The 19,466-nt window shown below is 44.2% G+C and overlaps 1 pseudogene; it reads left to right on the top strand.

The window, feature by feature from the left end:
- The window catches only part of LOC144683197 (sodium- and chloride-dependent neutral and basic amino acid transporter B(0+)-like), a 76,357-nt pseudogene that overhangs the window by 18,871 nt on the left and 38,020 nt on the right, over positions 1 to 19,466 (top strand).

The raw sequence follows: 19,466 nt of genomic DNA on the forward strand, positions 1-19,466 counted from the left end.
GGGGTGGTCAAGGGCCATAGGGCTGGAGGCAGGGTTTGGGCTCCGAGAGGACGTTCAGAGGCCAGGCCTAGATGTCAAAGGTCGGAGATCTCAGGAATGGGAACAATGATGATTGTGGGTTACTATGTCTCTTTTTTTATACCAGAGATTAAGAGTTAGTTTTCTCTGAGGCAGCCAGAAATGACAAACTGTTGTGGAACATGCAGCAGGTGTTAGGATCCTTATTTACATTTACAAATGGCCTTAAGCCTGTTTCAGGGTATGGGTAAAGACGTCTCTTGTCTGTTCTTATCCAGTGCAGGGGGAGGTGCACATCCAGCTGGAAGCGTGCACATGCATCCTACCCGCCATTTTGGGGGTCACAGCAGTTACCTGTCAATCAAATGAAAGTGGTTGCCTGAATAAGTGTTAGTTTCTGGGGTAGGAACTGTCTTAATTCTAACTTGGGCACAAGCCATAAGCTCTCCATATAAATAAGTAATGTCTGCCATGGCACTGAGTGTAACATGACCCGAGTGCAAGTCGGGAATTTGGTGCGGGGAGGGGGAGGAGCTGCTGCTTTTTATCTTTTTTGATTTTCTCCAGCAGCTGGTGAGTTTTCTCCTTCTGTATCCAAGCAAGGGGGCGGTCACTTGCTATTACTTCAGCTACAGTTATTACTAGTTACTAATTATTTGAGTAATCAAATAAATACATAGGTTAGACAGACATGGCAGAACAGCTGTTGTGCTGAGAATGCAACAAGCTCCGGAGTTTGTAACAGCACCCACAGTACGGTCCGTGTGCTGCGGGTACACCCACAGTGCGGTCCGTGTGCTGCGGGTACACCCACAGTGCGGTCCGTGTGCTGCGGGTACACCCACAGTGCGGTCCGTGTGCTGCGGGTACACCCACAGTGCGGTCCGTGTGCTGCGGGTACACCCACAGTGCGGTCCGTGTGCTGCGGGTACACCCACAGTGCGGTCCGTGTGCTGCGGGTACACCCACAGTGCGGTCCGTGTGCTGCGGGTACACCCACAGTGCGGTCCGTGTGCTGCGGGTACACCCACAGTGCTGCTAGGAAGGGAGTCCCAAGATTTTGACCCAGCAACAGCGAAGGAACAGCAATATATTTCCAAGTCAGGATGTTGAGTGGCTTGGAGGGGAACTTCCAGATGGTGGTGTTCCCAAGTATCTGCTGTCCTTGTCCTATGACAGTGGCTGTGGGTTTGGAAGGTGCTGTCCAAGGAGCTTTGGTGAGTTGCTGCAGTGTATCTTGTTAGTGGTACATACTCATGCTACTGTGCGTTGATGATAGAGGGAGTGAATGTTTGTGGATGTGGTGCCAATCAAGAAGCTGCTTTGTCCTGGATGATGTCAAGCTTCTTGAGTGCTGATGGAGCTGCACTCATCCAGGCAAGTGGGGAGTATTCCATCACATTCCTAACTTGTGCTTTGTAGGTGGTGGACAGGCTTTGGAGAGTCAGGAGGTGAGATACTCGCCACAGGATTCCTAGCCTCTGACCAGCTCTTGTAGCCAAAGCATTTTTTTGGTTCATCCAGTTCAGTTTCTGGTCAATGGTAACCCCCAGGATGTTGATAGTGTGAGAATCAGTGATGGTAATGCCATTGAACATCATGGGGTGATGGTTAGATTCTCTATTGTTGGAGATGGTCATTGCCTGGCACTTATCAGCCCAAGCCTGGATATTGTCCAGGTTTGGCTGTATTTGAACATGAATTGCTTCAGTATCTGAAGAGTCGCGAACGGTGCTGAGCATTGTGCAATCATCAGCGAACATCCCCACTTCTGACCTTATGATGGAAGGAAGGTCATTGATGAAGCAGCTGAAGATGGTTGGGCCAAGGACACTACCCTGAGGAACTCCTGCACTGATGTCCTGAAACTGAGGTGATTGACCTCTAACAACCACAACCATCTTCCTTTGTGCTAAGTACGGTTCCAACCAGTGAAGAGCTTTACCCCCCACCACCCCTCCTGCCCCCCAACCCCCGCCCGATTCCCATTGACTCCAGTTTTGCTAGGACCCCTTGATGTCACACTCAGTCAAATGCTGCCTGGATGTCAAGGTCAGTCACTCTCACCTCACCTCCGGAGTTCAGCTCTTTTGTCCATGTTTGGACCAGGGCTGTAATGCAGGCAGGAGCTGAGTGGCCCTGGCAGAACCCAAACTGGGCATCAGTGAGCAAGTTATTGCTAAACAAGTGCCACTTTATAGCACTGTTGATGACCCCTTCAAATATTTTACTGATGATGGAGAGTAGACTGATGGGGCGGTAATTGGCTGGGTTGGATTTGTCCTTTTTGTGTACAGGACATACCTGGATAATTTCCCACATAGCCAGGTGGATGCCAGTGTTGTAGCTGTACTGGAACAGCTTGACTAGGGGAATGGCAAGCTCTGGAGCACAAGTGCCATTGCTGGAATATTGTCAGGGCCCATAGCCTTTGTATTATCCAGTACCTTCAGCCATTTCTTGATATCATGTGGAGTGAATCGAATTGGCTGAAGCCTGGCATCTGTGATGCTGGGGACCTCCAGAGGAGGCCGAGATGGATCATCCACTCGGCACTTCTGGCTGAAGATTGTAGCAAATGCTTCAGCCTTATCTTTTGCACTGATGTGCTGGGCTCCTCCATCATTGAGGATGGAGATATTTGTGGAACCTCCTCCTCCAGTGAGTTGTTTAATTGTCCACCACCATTCACGACTGGATGTGGCAGGACTGCAGAGCTTAGATCTGATCCGTTGGTTGTTGGATTCCTTAGTTCTATCTTTCGCATGCTGCTTATGCTGTCTGGCACGCTAGTGGTCCTGCGTTATAGCTTCACCAGGTTGACACCTCATTTTTAGGTAGTTCTGGTGCTGCTCCTGGTATGCCTTTCTGCACTCTTCATTGAGCCATCGTCTATCCCCGGCTTTGTGGTAATGGTAAAGTGGGGGAATGCTGGGCCATGAGGTTACATGAGATTACGCATCTATGGGCCCATAAGTGGAAGAAATTTCAGGCCAAGAAATGTAAAGGTCAATCTGTGAGACTGTTAACATTGTGAAATGTAATTCTAAAACACATTCCACATTTTCTAGATCCGCTCTGCAATCTCACTCTGGATGGTGGATATTTTGAAATCGTGAACACAACATGGCTGCATGTAAACAATGGAACTTGTCCAAATGGATCAGAAATTAATGTTCCTCACCAGGGCCCAATTGAGCAATACTGGGAGTAAGTAAATTACTGCAGATAATTGCATCTAGGCTGTGGCATAGTGGTATTGTCACTGGACTAGTAATCCAGAGACCCAGGGAAATGCTCTGGGGAACTAAAACGAAAATTGCTGGAAAAACTCAGCAGGTCTGACAGCACCTGTGGAGAGGAAGACAGAGTTAATGTTTCGAGTCCATATGACTCTTCTTCAGAACCAGTTCTGAAGAAGAGTCATACGGACTCGAAACGTTAACTCTGTCTTCCTCTCCACAGGTGCTGTCATGAGTTTTTCCAGCAATTTTTGTTATTGTTTCAGATTTCCAGCATCCGCAGTATTTTGCTTTTATCTTAATGCTCTGGGGATCTGGGTTCAAATCCCACCATGGCAGCTGGTGAAATTTTGAATTCAATAAAAGTCTAATTATGACCATTGTCGATTGTTGTAAGGTGACGGCACAGTGGTATACAGTTGGGACGGAGTTGTCCTCGGAGTCCTCAATATTGACTCTGGACCCCATGAAGTCTCATGTCACCAGGTCAAACATAGGCAAGGAAAATTCCTGCTGATTACCATGTGCTGCCCTCCCTCAGCTGATGAATCAGCGCTCCTCCATGTTGAACATCACTTGGAGGAAACACTGAGGATGGCAAGGGTGCAGAATGTGGTCTGGGTGGGGGCTTAAATGTCCATCACCAAGAGTGGCTCAGTAGTACCACTACTGACCGAGCTGGCCGAGTCCTAAATGACATAGCTGCTAGACTGGGTCTCCGGCAGGTGGTGAGGGAACCAAAAAGAAGGAAAAACTCACTTGACCTCATCCTCACCAACCTGCCTACCACAGATGCATCTGTCCATGACAGTATCAATAGGATTGACCATCGCACAGTCTTTGTGGGGATGAAGTCCCATCTTTACATTGAGTATACCTTCCATCATGTTGTGTGGCACTACCACTGTGCTAAATGGGATAGATTTCGAACAGATCTAACAACTCAAGACTGGGCATCCATGAGGCGCTGTGGGCCATCAGCAGCAGCAGAATTGTACTCAAACACAATCTGTAACCTCATGGCCTGGCATATCCCCCAATCTACCAATACTGCCAAGCCAGAGGATCAACCCTGGTTCAATGAAGAGTGCAGGAGGGCATGCCAGGAGCAGCACCAGGCATCATCTCTGTTTTAAATGGGCGACCCCTTACTTTTAACAGTGACTACTAGTTTGAGATTCTTCCACAAGAGGAAACATCCTCTCCACATCCATCCTGTCAAGACCCCTCAAGATCTTATATGTTTCAATCAAGTCACCTCTTACTTTTCTAAACTCTAGTGGATACAAGCCTAGCCTGGCCAACCTTTCCTCATAAGACAACCCACCCATTCCAGGTATTAGTCTGGTAAACCATATCTGAACTGCTTCCAACACATTTGCATCCTTCCTTAAATAAGGTGACCAACACAGTACTGCAGATGTGGTCTCACTAGTGCCCTGTACAACTGACGCATAACCTCCCTGCTTTTGTATTAAATTCCCCTCACAATAAATGATAACATTCTTTTAGCATTCCTAGTTACTTGCTGTACTTGCATACTAACCTTTTGTGATCCATGCACTCGGACACCCAGATCCCTCTGCACCTCAGAGCTCTGCAATCTCTCATCATTTAGAAAATATGCTTCTCTTTTATTCTTCCTGCCAAAATGGACAATTTCACATTTTCCCACATTATACTCCATTTGCCAGATCTTTGCCCACTCACTTAACCTATTTATATCTCTTTGTAGCCTCCTTATGCCCTCTTCACAACTTACTCTCCTACGTATCTTTGTGCCATCAGCAAACTTGGCAACATCTCTTCAATCCCTTCATTCAAATCATTTATATAAATTGTAAACAGTTAAGGTCCCAGCACTGAACCCTGTGGCACACTTCTCATTACATCTTATCAACCTGAAAAAGAACCATTTATGCCAACTCTCTGCTTCCTGTTAGCCAGCCAACCTTATATCCATGCCAATATGTTACCACCTACACCATGAGCTTTTATTTTCCGCTATAACCTTTGATGTGGCACTTTATCAAATGCCTTCTGGAAATCGAAGTACAGTACATCCGCCAGTACCCCTTTCTCCAAAGCATATGCTACTTCCTCGAAGAACTCCATTAAGTTGGTTAAACATGATTTCCCTTTCACAAAACCATGCTGACCTGTTGACCTTGAGCTTATCCAGGTGCCCTGCTACAACTTATATAATAATAACTTCTAGCATTTTCCTTGCAACAAATTCACTCCATGTGGCATCAATAAATGGCTGAAGGCACTGGATACTGCAAAAGCATTGGGCCCTGACAATATTCCGGTAATAGTACTGAAGACTTCTGCTCCAGAACTTGCCGTGCCCCTAGCCAAGCTGTTCCAGTACAGCTTCTACACTGGCATCTACCCGGCAATGTGGAAAATTACCTAGGTATGTCCTGTACACAAAAAACAGGAAAAATCCAACCCAGCCAATTATTGCCCCATCAGCCTACTCTTGATCATCAGTAAAGTGATGGAAGGGGTCATCAACAGTGCTATCAAATGGCACTTGCTTAGCAATAACCTGCTCACTGAAGCCCAGTTTGGGTTCCGCCAGGGCCACTGAGCTCATGACCTCATTACAGCCTTGGTTCAAACATGGACAAAAAGAGCTGAACTCCAGAGGTGAGTTGAGAGTGACTGCCTTTGACATCAAGGCCGCATTTGACCGAATGCAGCATCAAGGAATCAATGGGAAAACTCTCCGCTGGTTGGAGTCTTACCTAGCAAAAAGGAATGTTGGAGGCCAATCATCTCAGCTCCAGAACATCAGTGCAGGAGTTCCTCAGCATAGTGTCCTCAGCCCAAACATCTTCAGCTGCTTCATCAATGACCTTCCTTCCATTATAAGGTCAGAAGTGGGATGTTCACTGATCACTGCACAATGTTCAGCACCATTCACAGCTCCTCAGATACTGAAGCAGTCCATGTCCAAATGCAGCAAGACCTGGGCAATATCCAGGCTTGGGCTGACAAGTGGCAAGTAACATTCGCACCAGGCAAGTGCCAGGCAATGACCATCTCCAACAAGAGTGAATTTAAACATTGCCCCTCGACATTCAATGGCATTACTATCAATGAATCCCCCACTATCAACATCCTGGGGGTTACCATTGACTAGGAACTCAACTGGACTAGCCATATAAATGCTGTGGCTACAAGAGCAGGTCAGATGCTAGGAATCCTGTGGTGAGTAACTCACCTCCTGACACCCCAAATCCTGTCCACCATCTACATGGCACAAGTCAGGAGTGCGATGGAATACAGTCCACTTACCTGGATGAGTGCAGCTCCAAAAATACTCAAGAAGCTTGACAGCATCCAGAACAAAGCAGCCTGCTTGATTGGCTCCATATCCATAAACATTCACTCCCTCCACCACTGACACACAGTGGCAGCAGTTTGTACCATCTATAAGGTGCACTGCAGGAATTCACCAAGGCTCCTTAGACAGCACCTTCCAAACCCATGACCAATACCATCTAGAAGGACGTGGAGAGCAGGTAGATGGGGACACCACCACCTGGAAGTTCTCCTCCAAGCCACTCACCACCCTGATTTGGAAGTATATAGCCATTCCTTCACTGTCACTGGGTCAAAACCCTGGAACTCCCTCCCTAACAGCATTGGGGGTGTACCTACACCACATGGACTGCAGCGATTCAAGAAGGCAACTCACCACCATTTCAAGGACAATTTGGGATGGGCAATAAATGCTGGCCTAGTCAGCGACTTAAATGAATAAAAAAACCCTATAACCTGCACAGCTGTACCAGTAGCTTCCTCACGGGAATGTGAGTCAGGTGAACATCCTGTTTAATGAGTGAAAAGCTGTTTGATTTAGATAGCGGTGCTATTTACATCATACACCTGTTACAAAATAATACCACAGCAGGGGCCCTTTCATTAGTTAACAGCTCCCTGGTTTCTCACACTGCAGGCTTACTTTAACAATATTTATACAGTGAAACATTCATTGAACATTTCATTATTGGACAGGAAGAGATTCACCACTAGAATTCATAAACACTAAATAGTTCCAATTATCTGTGACTGCTATCCCTTTCTCTGTGTTCTAATTGAATATAGTATTGTGTTTAACCCATAGACCTGAGAGCTGAATTGAGAGAAACTGTCTATGAGCAGGTACCATGTTTAACAATATGAAGGAGCTGAATTCATTGGGAGACACAGTGACTAACCCAGGGAGTTGTAACAGTGCAATGTAAGGCAGTCAGTGAAGCACTATCAGGAACTGCTTCAAATCAAATCAGCTCTCCAGGGAATCTCATCAACTCTCAGTGTTTAAACAGAGCTTTCTATTTGAAAACATCAATTGAAATAGAGAGAAATTATAACAGATATCAAATTTCATCTCAATTCTTGGCAACAATTCACTTCCAAAAGTAGAGCTGATTCTATTTAAATTGAATATTGTTCAAATCCATGAACATTTGACTAGCTACACAGCTAGTACCTAATTGTATTTAATCAACTCTATTCTTGTATGATGTTTTCTGTTGTCATTTTTTCAGTAAAGTGGTTTTACGCCGTACCAGTTCAATGGATGAGACTGGGGAGATAGTCTGGTATTTAGCCCTCTGTCTGCTTCTGGTCTGGCTGATTGTTGGGGCAGCGTTATTGAGAGGAGTCAAATCTTCAGGAAAGGTAAAACTATTGGTGATGTATGAATTACAAACTTGGAGCCCACGGGTCCATTCAACATATTCTCTTGTTACTCACCAAATGAACATGTATACGGTTTCATGAGGGACTCACCAGTAAATTTCTTTGCATGATCAGCCACCCAACTTGCAGGCAAGATGATTTAGATTAACATCTACTATTGCAAAGTTTGTAGATGTACAGTGGTGTGTATTTGGAGGTGTTGTGGTGAGTTTCTGGATTTAGCAAGGAGTGTTCCTGTATCCTCACAGCAGGACACAGGAGTAGGTGACCTGTCCACACACAGGCTGCCACAGTTATGGGCTGCAGTGACAGTGCCTCTGGGTCTGCAACATGACAGGGAGATGGAGAGAGGTTAAACTCTGTGCGATGCCCTCTGCCACATTAGAGCCAGACTCCTCCATTCACATTGACAGTGAAGGAGGCTCTCTTTCCAGTGTCTGAGCTGGTCATCATGGTTTTATTTGAGTGAAATGAGATTTGTCAGGACAATGAGAATGACAAAGAAACCCGAGGAACAAAAGGAGGAGTTAAATATGTTCATCACACTCTTGTTCAATTTTCCTGTTTAAATGTGTTATTTCATTGATTATGGACTGTATTAAAATTAGAGTAATATTGTATTCTTTAAATACAGTTACATTTTCTAGCTCAGGTTTAAATATGTAATTATTGGAATTCATGTCATTATTACTCCTCCAATTATTTTCTGCTTCATTCTCTGCTTTGATCACAATCCGAGGTGTTTACCATTCAATTAGATTCAATACTATAAATGTTGTACCAGTAATACAGGAAAATCTAACAAGTTACTCTCCATGGTCAGGTGGCTTATTTCACTGCGACATTCCCTTATGTGGTTCTGACCATACTCCTGATCCGAGGTGTTACCCTGGAGGGAGCTGAAAAAGGAATTGAATTCTACATTGGAAGCCAGTTGAACTTCTCCAAACTGGCTGATGCTGAGGTAAACACAACAATATATTTTACTGAATTTCATGTGTGATTTTTAGTTGAGTTGCTTAATGTTTCACTTCATTTTTTTGTCTGCTTGGGATTGTCAATTTAAAATCTGAGTGTTGTTTGTTTTTTTCCACTTTTAATCAAGAACCCCATTTCAAGCTTTACCAAATTTTAACTGAGAATTTGTAATGAATTCTAATGAGTTAGCTTATGGCTTTTATCACCTTGATGTTAGCCGGAGGGAAGGGATGGCAAGGGCATGATGGGAAGAGAAGAGATAAGATGGAACTGGATGCGATAGAGTGATAGAGAATGGGATATGGTGGGATTTCTCCTTGAAGCCTCGTTTTTCTGAAACTTTGGAAAAGATTCAGTAATAACAAGTTTCACCTAAGATTTTTATTAATCTATGGGTAAATATTGGCCCAAATTCGGCTGTAGCAGGTCAATAAATGTTACCTGCTTCTCATTAGACTTGTCCTTATCTGTATAATGACAAAGATATTTAATGCTGCAAGTAGGTGGAAGTGGATATGGAACCAACACAACATCATCTGCATCTGGGATTGGAGTGAACATGGAAAGCAACCTTAACTAATCAGATTGTAGTATTATTACATTTACAACACAATGATGGAGACAGAGAAGGAAGTGATAAAGTGGATGAATTCAATGTCCATTCAGGTACAGAAAGAGAAATAAAGGGTCAATGAAGAAGAGAGGAAGAGAAGGAAAAGAAAGTCACAAAGAAAAATGAACATAATTAAAACATTTTCTAAATCTCCAGCAATTATAACCTGACTTCACAATTGTAATAGCGAATTCAGTGCCAGAGAGATTGCCAGTAATTAGCACTTAGCACATCATTAAAAGGTTAATTAGACTTTAAAAAACTTTTACTTTATTGAAGTACAGAAACTTCACACTGGTCAGTATATGTAAATGTGAGGCTGACAGACAGATTCTGGTTTCCTGAGGTTAATGGTGGATTGGCGAATATTGGACAAGAATGTTTGGATTTCCGAGTTAAATCTGAAGTTGCCATGAAATTTCTGTACAAATAACAGTGAGCGCTGTTAGCCTCACCATGATTCCCACAGCAGATAACAGGCCTTTGACTTTTTGTGACAGTATAAAATGGTCAATATCAAATTGGAATCCTGTTTTATATCCCTTCCAATTTTGATTCCTATAAAAATTATTCACCCTCTGTTCACACAGTCACAGTCATTCCCTGTGTATGTTGTTTACACTGCGCTTTACAGTGGACAAAAACAATGATAAGGTCTTTATTGACACTGAGATCCGAATTTTGAATTTGGTGGGATTTTGTTGCATTGGATACAAGTGTTTATTTTGTGGTGAAAATCTTTCCTTTGTTGCTGTTTTCAGTAAAAGAATGGAGGTCACTGGGTTTCAGTGTACAAACAGCAAGTAAAAAATTGAATCACTCACTAGAAAACATGGCTGGCAGTGGAAAGCATCGAGGCTCCATGAGGGAATTTGGTAGCAAGGAGTAGACAAGGAGACGGAATGATGGCCCGGCTATTTAATGGAGATACTGTTGACCAGAGGGGACCTTGTTCAGTTAGCTCACCACTGAGCTGTGGGATTAATCCATTGCATGGGCTGCATTTAATGTGCCCCTGATGGGCATGTTTTGGGCGTTTGACTTTGAATGACAGTGTAGAATGGTTAATATCGAATCGGCACCCTGTTTTACATCCCCTCCAATTTTAATTCCGAGTTAAATTATTTACCTCTACACAATCACAATTGATCCTCAGGAGCTGCCAGCCAATCTGATTGGCTAGCAGCTCCATCAGTCCTGGCAACGCCAGGAGTACATTAGTGGGCACTGCCAGGACTCCAGTGAGGAAGAAGGAGAGGTTCCAATGCATCCTAGAACTGAAGACAGTGCCCTCCTCTTGCTTCCCACCCTTTGAAAAGTTTTTTTCATAAAAGCGGGTTTCCCACTCCCAATACTGCATTTTACATGCCCCCCGCACTCCTCACCAACCCCGGGTGTGTTTTCGGCAGTAGGGACACATGAAATAAGGCGGGTGCAGCCCGCCCACCATATTTAAATAAATAAATAATCAATGCTCAATTCAGCTTGTTACCAAACCAATTGACCTCGATGATACACTGTACATGCCATAACACAGTTGGAGTAGGCAGCTGGGTAAAATTGGCAGCCCACTTCTTTGAAAACTTTTATCAAAGGGTGGGAAGGAAGGGGGTTATCTGTCTTCGGGGGCTGCCCTTTGAGGATCAAGGTGCAGCCCCCTAAGATAGAAGCCCCTTCCCCGCTTGCTCCATTAAACATGCCGCCTCACCCCCAAGACCCTGGACTCACCTGGTTCAGGGATCCATTCATCCTTCTTCTTCATCCTTGTTGCAGTCCCAGCAATGCCCACTAATGCGCTCTTGGCACAGCCAGGACTGATTGAGTTGCTGGTCGATTGGATTCCCGTCAGTTCCAGAAAGCTGGACTTCCTCCCCAGTGAGGGGGCAGGCTGCTATGGAGCCGGTCAGCTCCATGCCAACTTTGGGTGGGGATGGGGGTTAACCTTCTGCACCCGCATGATATTCTGCCTTATGTTCCACAAGGTCAATGTAGTTTTATCTGTTAAATAAGTTCAAGTGAAATCTCCCAGTGCTGATTGATTCTCCCTTCTATTTACCAGGTCTGGAAAGATGCTGCAACACAAATTTTCTTCTCTTGCATTGGGTTCTGGCAGTTTAATAACACTGTCATCCTACAACAAATTCCACAATAACTGTTACCAAGATACCATCATTGTCTGTGTTGTTAATTGTGCTACAAGTGTGTTTGCTGGATTTGCCATCTTCTCCATCCTTGGACACATGGCTCATGTACAAGACAAGCCTGTTTCAGAAGTTGCACAGTCAGGTAAATGCAGAGTTTGGAAGTTGCTGGAGCAAGGCATCACATGACATGTCTTATTAGTTAGACTTCTTTATGCAGCCTTCAGTTCATAATGTTTGTTCTGAAGCTCACTAGAATTGCGAGCTGATAATGAGGGCAAGAGGGCTGGGACCCTGGGACCTTCACGAATGGTGGGACCAACAGTAAACATAGTCAATGAGATTTTAGGATTGAGAACAGAGAATGATGGAGAAGGAGGGTATCTATAGGCAAAGGGCACCCAGGGAATGCACCGAAGGAAAGTTCAGCTTTTTATACATTATTGGAATTGTTGCTGGATAAAATTGTTAAGAACTTTTTTTGTTTCTGTCTCTTATCTCTGGATTTGGATAAGAGGACAAAGTGGTTATACATTAAAAATTTATTAAATTGTGGGGGATGGTGCAGTAACTGTGAGGCAGGGATTAGATTCAGGAGAACCAGGGTCTGAGTATCTGCTCGGGGATAGCCCATCCAGAGTGAAGGGGATCAGATATCCCCACCCATCCTCCTTTTCTTCCTCCTCTTCTCCTTCTCCTGCTCCTTCTCCCAAGGTGGCCTCTGAAGTCCTGGTAGCAAGTTGTGAAGGACACAGAAGACCACCATGGATTTGGAGATACACTCCAGTGCATATTGTTGGGTCCCCCCAGAGTGGTCCAGTCAGTGGAACTGTTGTTTTAGGATACTGATGGTTTGCTTCACAATGTTCCTGGTGACTGCATGGCTCTAATTGTAGGCATGGTGTCATCGTATGGTCAAGTGCCAGGGGAGTCATGAGCTAGGTGTAATGGGGGTAATCCTGCCACCCAGCAGCCAGGCTCTGGTTCCTCATGGTGGGCCAGAAAGGGAAGGTTTGCTGCTGCCAGGACATTCACAGAGGAATCTTCTGGGCATTGTTCACACCCCAGCTGCACTTTCATTGAGATGATAGTCCTTGTGGTTTCGGTACATCTCTCCGCTAACATGGAGAACCCGCAGAGCCATGTGTATGGAGTTGATCACACCCTGAACCATAGGAATCTCACATCGCTGGGGAAGCCGTGTGCCCTCTCCTCCTGTTTCCCTCTGGTAAGTGAGAATATGATAAATATCCATCTCCTGTGTACAGAGTCTGTGTCATCTCCCTAATGCAGTGATGGATGGTGAACTGTGAAATGTTACTAATGTCTCCTGCTCCAACCTGGAAGGATCAGTTGTTGTAGAAACTTAGAGATACAGTGACCTTCACAGCCAATGGCAGCTCTCTCCTCACTCTGCTGTGCAGCTGCAGCTCACATTGTAGGAGGTGGTTCAGTCACACCTTCTTGGTGAAACGTATGTGCCTCACTGTTCCCAGCTGAGGTGGAGGTAGGAGACGAACCCCCTGAAGACCGTTGGTGGGTGCGGCCTTCTATTAACTGCTCTCCTCTTCCCTCTCTGCACAGATCCCCCTCTGTGCTGCCTGTGCTTCATCTCCAAGTCACACTGCAGCCTAACAGGTACTGCAACTATAGCCCCATTCCTGACAGGCCTTCCAACTCCTCTGAGCCCCTTGTCAAAATCCAGAGCCAATCCTTGGAAATCCAGAGTTTGGGAAACTCCTCCAATAACACTCAACACTATCCTTCTTGCTTCCACTAACTCTGCACCCTCAAAAGAAAGTCAAAAGCACCTTACTTGAAGGGCCTATTGTTAGCTCTATAAATAACATTGGTGATGGGAGTTGGGAAGTGAGGTTTGTCCAGTTGAATATATGTTCTGCTCAGAATGCTTAAGAGAGGGCATTACCTGGACCTGCAAGGCCTTAAATAGCAGATCTTGTATCTAATGTTGCAATCTGCCCATTCTGAATCAATTGGGTACATGTCCACATTAGCACCCCTATGTTCACGGCGAGTCACACGGGCTGTGCAGGAAGTGGCTGGAAGCATTCCGGCTGACAATTTTTGAGTTTTGTTCTTCCACCAGGTCTAGCAGCATTATGGAGCCAAACTTTGCAGCCTGTGTCTATGGTAAACACCATTATGTTACGGACAGGAGAGTGAGGCCAACTGGGCTTCTTTATTCTTTCATTATCTGTCCGTAGGCGGAGGTGTTTTTGAATTATTTTTAAAGTAGGCTGTGGCTTCTTTCACCAAACCTTCAGTTTGTGTGGCTGCATGGCATTGTGGTGGGTGGGTGGGTGGGCAGCGGTGGGGGGGTGTGGGTGGTTGGTTAGGGTGCTGTTCGCATTCACATGCACAGGCAGACAGACATAGAGATACACAGACAGACACAGAGACATACAGTTACACTTAGGGGGGTAGAAAAGAGAGAGTTTTTACAACTCTGGATAACAATGGCAAAAGAACCTCAGAAATGAACGTTAGTTCATGTGATTTCTAGAGTCCAGAAAGTTAAAGTCCAGAAGGTGTTTCCTACTTGGCTGAGTTCAGTTCAGATGAGTTCCTGGTTGGAGACAGCAGCACAAAATTCTTTGAAAGCAAATGAGGATGCAGCACCATGCGGTTTCTGTTCCTAGACTGCTTGGCAGGTGATGGTCAGATGCTTTTAAAATAAAACAGACGATGGCCGGCTGCTTGGTCAGCCAGGAGATCTGATGGTATTCTTTCAAGTTGGTGTTAAATCAAGAGACTGATTTGTGAGGCTTGGAAGGTAATATTAAAACTGTCCAAGAGGCTAGAAGCATGGGGTCATGTGACTTGGCCCATTAATGAGTTAATTACAGGTCCGCCAGTAGTTTCTGTGCCTCTGGCCAAAATCCATATTTTCCCTTAGGAGTGCTGTTAACACCTCTTCATGTATATCGAATTTTGCTGTCTTTGTCATTGTCATCACCCCAGCTGGGGAGTCAATTCATCTGATAGCCTTCTAGTTTTGTGATTATAATGTGGCTTTGCAATGGGGTGTGAGATTCCACAAGGATGAGAGTGGAGCTCTTTTGTTCTTGTAATCTCTGTTGGAAGCTTCAAGAACAGATGGCCAATCTTGTGAGTCATGTGATCTGTAGTAGCCATCTTTTGGTTCAGCAAATATCCATTTAAAAATAGCAAAGAAAATAAAGTTTTGTAGTACATAGTTTCTATTTCTTTTTGTGTCTTATCGGCAAGACGATTAATTTAGCCATATCAATTGTACTCACTGTTTAGGTTTTGGTTTGGCCTTCATTGTCTACCCAGAAGCCCTTGCCCAGTTGCCGTGGGCAGCTTTATGGTCCTTTTTATTTTTTTTTTCATGTTGCTCACTCTGGGAATCGGCAGTCAATTTGCAGCATTAGGTAAGAGTGAATTTACTTAATTTAACTAATTACTTTCTATATTTATAACAGGAAGCTATCTAAATTATTATGTTTATAATGTAGGGCCAGGAATTACTGTTGTTGATTTTATTGCATGAATGAATAATGTTTCTTTGTGGCAATTCTCTACTCGCTGTCTAATGGAGCGTCAACCTGTTTGAATTCAATGTGTTAATAGCTGCATTAAAGGAATATTCAGGTATATGTTATCTCAGCATTTGGAATTTCTATTTGATTTTTATTGCAGTGATTTCCAATCTCACTGTTCAGAATATATTTCCTTTCATTGCTCTTTCTCCCACTCACATTTATTCATGTTAAGTATCATTTCAGTCACCAGCTCCTCTACTGTGTTATGATAAGAGAGAAAATCCCAAGGGTATGGAGGCAAAGCATTTTGGTACCAATATTCAAAGAAAAAGGAAGAATTTCAAAATTACAAGAAATATTGAGGAATCAAGCTCCTACCTCATACCTTAAGGACATGGGAGGGAGCCATGGACCAGAGACTGAAAAAATTAGTGGAAACCCAGGGAGGTCAGTTTGGATTCATGCCTGGAAGAAGCACTACTGATGTCATTTTAATTTTGAGACAGGTGATGCGGAATTATCAGAAAGTCCACTGCAACATGAAGATTGTGTTCACTAATCTAGAAAAGGCTTATGACCAGGAGATGCGCTAGAATTCGTGGAGCCCCTGAGAAGTGTTTATGATTATTACAGGACATGTACAAGGGGTGCAAGACAAGAGTCAGAAGCAGTGTGCCTGAGAATTAGAGTTTTGAAGGCAAAGTTGGATTATGCTGAGGAGTGGAACTGTGCCCCTTCTTCTTCCTGATTGTCAAAGATATTATAACTAAGCAAGTGAGAAAGGAAGTGTCATGGTCAATGATGATTGCAGGTGATATTGAGCTATTAGGTAGGAATGATGAGAACATAATCGAGCATCTGGAGAACTGGAGAAATGCACTGGAAGACAGGGATATGCAGATCAGCAGACCAAGGAGCCAATATACGGACTGTCATTTTGAGCCTAGGGACGAGGATCAGAATAAAGGTGTAAAGATTATGCGTGAAGACTTGGAGAAGGTGAAAAGCTTTAAGTACGTGGGTTCAGTGGCGGCAGAAGATGAAAGTATGGAAATACAAATTAAGCAATGGATTAGCCCTGGATGGAGTAATCGGGAGAAGTGGGGTAGAGTATGAAATGATAGAAAAGTACCACTGAAAGTGAAAGGAAGAACCTACAAGACAGTTAGTCGTGAGACTGGCCTTGTTATATAGTGCAGGAACCTGGACGACATCACGAAGAGAGCAACAGCGACTGGAAACTAATGAGGTACAGGTACTGAGATGGATGTGTGGAGGAATGAGAAAGGATAAAATCAGGAACCAGCACATCAAAGGGTCAATGAAGATTGTGGGAGAATTGAAGAAAGTAGCAAAGAAGCGAATGAAACGTTATGGTCATCTATTGTGAAGGAGAGAGAGAAAATGTGGTGAGGTGAGTGATGGAGATAGGACTGCCAGGAAGAAGAAGAAGAGGAAATGGAAGGCCTGAGTGCAAATGGAATGGTGCAGTGGTGAGAAACTTAAACGCAGCGGGATTGGCAGAGAAATGAGTGACTGACAGGAGGAGATGGAGAAGGGTGATCATCCAGCATTGTGGTGACCCCAAGCAAAATAGGAGAAGCCAAAAGAAGAAGAGTTCCTTTTCCCGCATGGTACGTCCTCATTTTTCTCAGTTTGTGCTCAGGTGTTGCAGCTCCAGGTGTCTGACGATAATCATTATACAGTTTGAAGTACATCTTGAGCTGTTTCCCACACAGCAGAGGAACAGGAGCAGGATTAGCTCAGATGCATTGAGGAACGGTGACATCGTGATTATGTTACTTGACTAGTCCAGAGACCTTGATAGGTGATCCAGAGACATGAATTCAAATCTCACCTCAGCAGCCGAGGAATTTAAATTCAGTCAATTAAAGAAAGCTGGAACAAAAAGCTGCTCTCAGTAATGGTGACCGTAAAACTAATGACTTGTCGGGAAAATCCATCCGGCATCTAACACCCTTTTAGGGAAGGAAATCTGTCACCATGTAGGTGAGGCCTACACGAAACTCCAGACCCAGAGCAATGAAGTTGACTCTGAACTGTGCTCTGAAATGACCTAACAAGCCAGTCAATTGCAGCAAAAGAAGAAGATAAAAATAAAACTGGCCAGACTGCCTGGCAAGATCCAAGGCACCATGAATAACAAAGACACACCCTGCCCATTCAACTCTGCAAATTCTGCCACACTATTATCTGGGAGAGCTGTCCCACAGACTAGTGCAGCAACAGTCTGACATGATCATACTCACCGAATCACAGCTTATAGATAATGTCCCAGACTCATCCATCACCATCCCTGAGATGGTGGCACAGTGGTATGCAGTTGGGAGACATTGGCACTGAGAGCCCTCAACATTGACTTTGGACTCCATGAAGTCTCCTAGCATCAGGTCAAATATGGACAAGGAAACCACTTGCCAATTACAACCCACCGCCCTGTCTCAGTTGATGAATCAGTACTTCTCCCCATTGAACACTACTTGCAAGATGCACCAAGGATAGGAAGGGCACAGAATGTTCTCTGCTTGGGACCTTCAATGTTTAACATAAAATGTGGCTTGAAGCACCAATTAAGTCTTGCTGGCTGTGTCCTGAAGGACATAGTGCCAGATTGGGCACGCGGCAGGTGGTGAGCAAAAACCCCACTTGACCTCGTCCTCACCAATCAACCTGTTGCACATGCATTTGTCGATGACATTATTGGGAACAGTGACTGCTGCATAGTCTGTCTGGAGATTAAGTTCCATCCTCACACTGAGGACACCCTCCATTTTGTGTGGCACTATCACTGTGCTAAATAGGATAGATTCAGGACAGATCTAACAACTCATCAACACCACGATTTGTAACCTCTTGGCCCCACATATGCCCACTCTACCAAGACCATCAAGCCAGCGGATAAACCTGATTCAGTGAGGAATATAGAAAAGTGTGCCAGCAGCAGCACCAGGCATACCTAAAATTGTGGTGCCAACCTAGTGAAGCTACAACATATGACTGCATGCATGCTAAATGGTGGAAGCAGCACGTTCTCAAAAGGAATGATCCATCTTGGAATCCACCTGAGATCCCCTGCATGACAGATACCAGGCTTCTAACAATTCAATTTGCTACAAATTATTCACTTTGTCATGTTTTTATAATGATATAAAGGCACCAATCACTTATAAGGGATTATGTAAACACGAAGTTGCTTCATTATTTAAACTAGGCACATAAGAACATCTATACATGGATAGAAAGCTGTGGTTAGTAATTAATTAATAATCTAACCACAGGCTAAAGTGAAACTGAGACCTGATCACATGACACACTTCCCTTCTAGTGATGACATGCTGCTATCCCTTAAAGGCATATTACAACACACTTGATATCAATGGCTGATGCAGTGAATATAATAAAGGATATGGAACCTGATAGCATCCTGGCTGTAATGCTGAGAAATGTAGTGCTGAGACTTGTGCTCCAGAACTAGATGCACATCTAAAATGGAGACGAGAGGGATTTTTTTCTCTGAGGGTCGTTCATTTCTGGAATTCTCTTCCCCAGAGAGTGGTGCTTGCTGAGTCATTGAATATACCCAAGATTAAGTTAGCCAGATTTTTTATTTACAAGAGCTCAAGGGCTATGGGAGGCAGTCAGAATAGTGTAGTTAAGGCCACAATTAGATTATCCGTGAACTTATTGAATAGATCATCAAGCCTGAGGGCCAAATGGTCTACTCCTGCTCCTATTTCTCATACTCTTCTGCTTGTCCAGAGCATGGAGTTTATCCACTGCTAGTAAGATCCACCCGTGGGCAGAGGAATCTGTCCTCATCTGCTCATCTGGTCTGCATGGTTCGGTCTCTCCAGTGGTGGGTTTCTCTGGGACTGTGTAAATTATTAATTAATTACTAACCACATTTAATCATTTTTTTTCAACAGAAACAATTATAACCACCCTGCTGGACCAGTTCCCTCAGTTTCTACAATCAAAGCACTTTTATCTGACAACAATTTTATGTTTGTTACTTCATTTCCTTGGCCTTGTTTGTGTAACACAGGTAAGTTGTCTTTTCGTAATTTGTTACAATTCCATATGTAGTCCTGGTTACAACTAACAGAGAGAAATGCTACTGGATGAAGTAATAAAGTAATGACAGCTTGTTTCAGTTTAAAAACACTCTCACCTCTGACCAGGATGCTGTGCTTGTAAAGCCAGGATT

Source organism: Cetorhinus maximus, chromosome 8, assembly GCF_964194155.1.
Source record: "Cetorhinus maximus chromosome 8, sCetMax3.hap1.1, whole genome shotgun sequence".
NCBI lineage: Eukaryota > Metazoa > Chordata > Chondrichthyes > Lamniformes > Cetorhinidae > Cetorhinus > Cetorhinus maximus.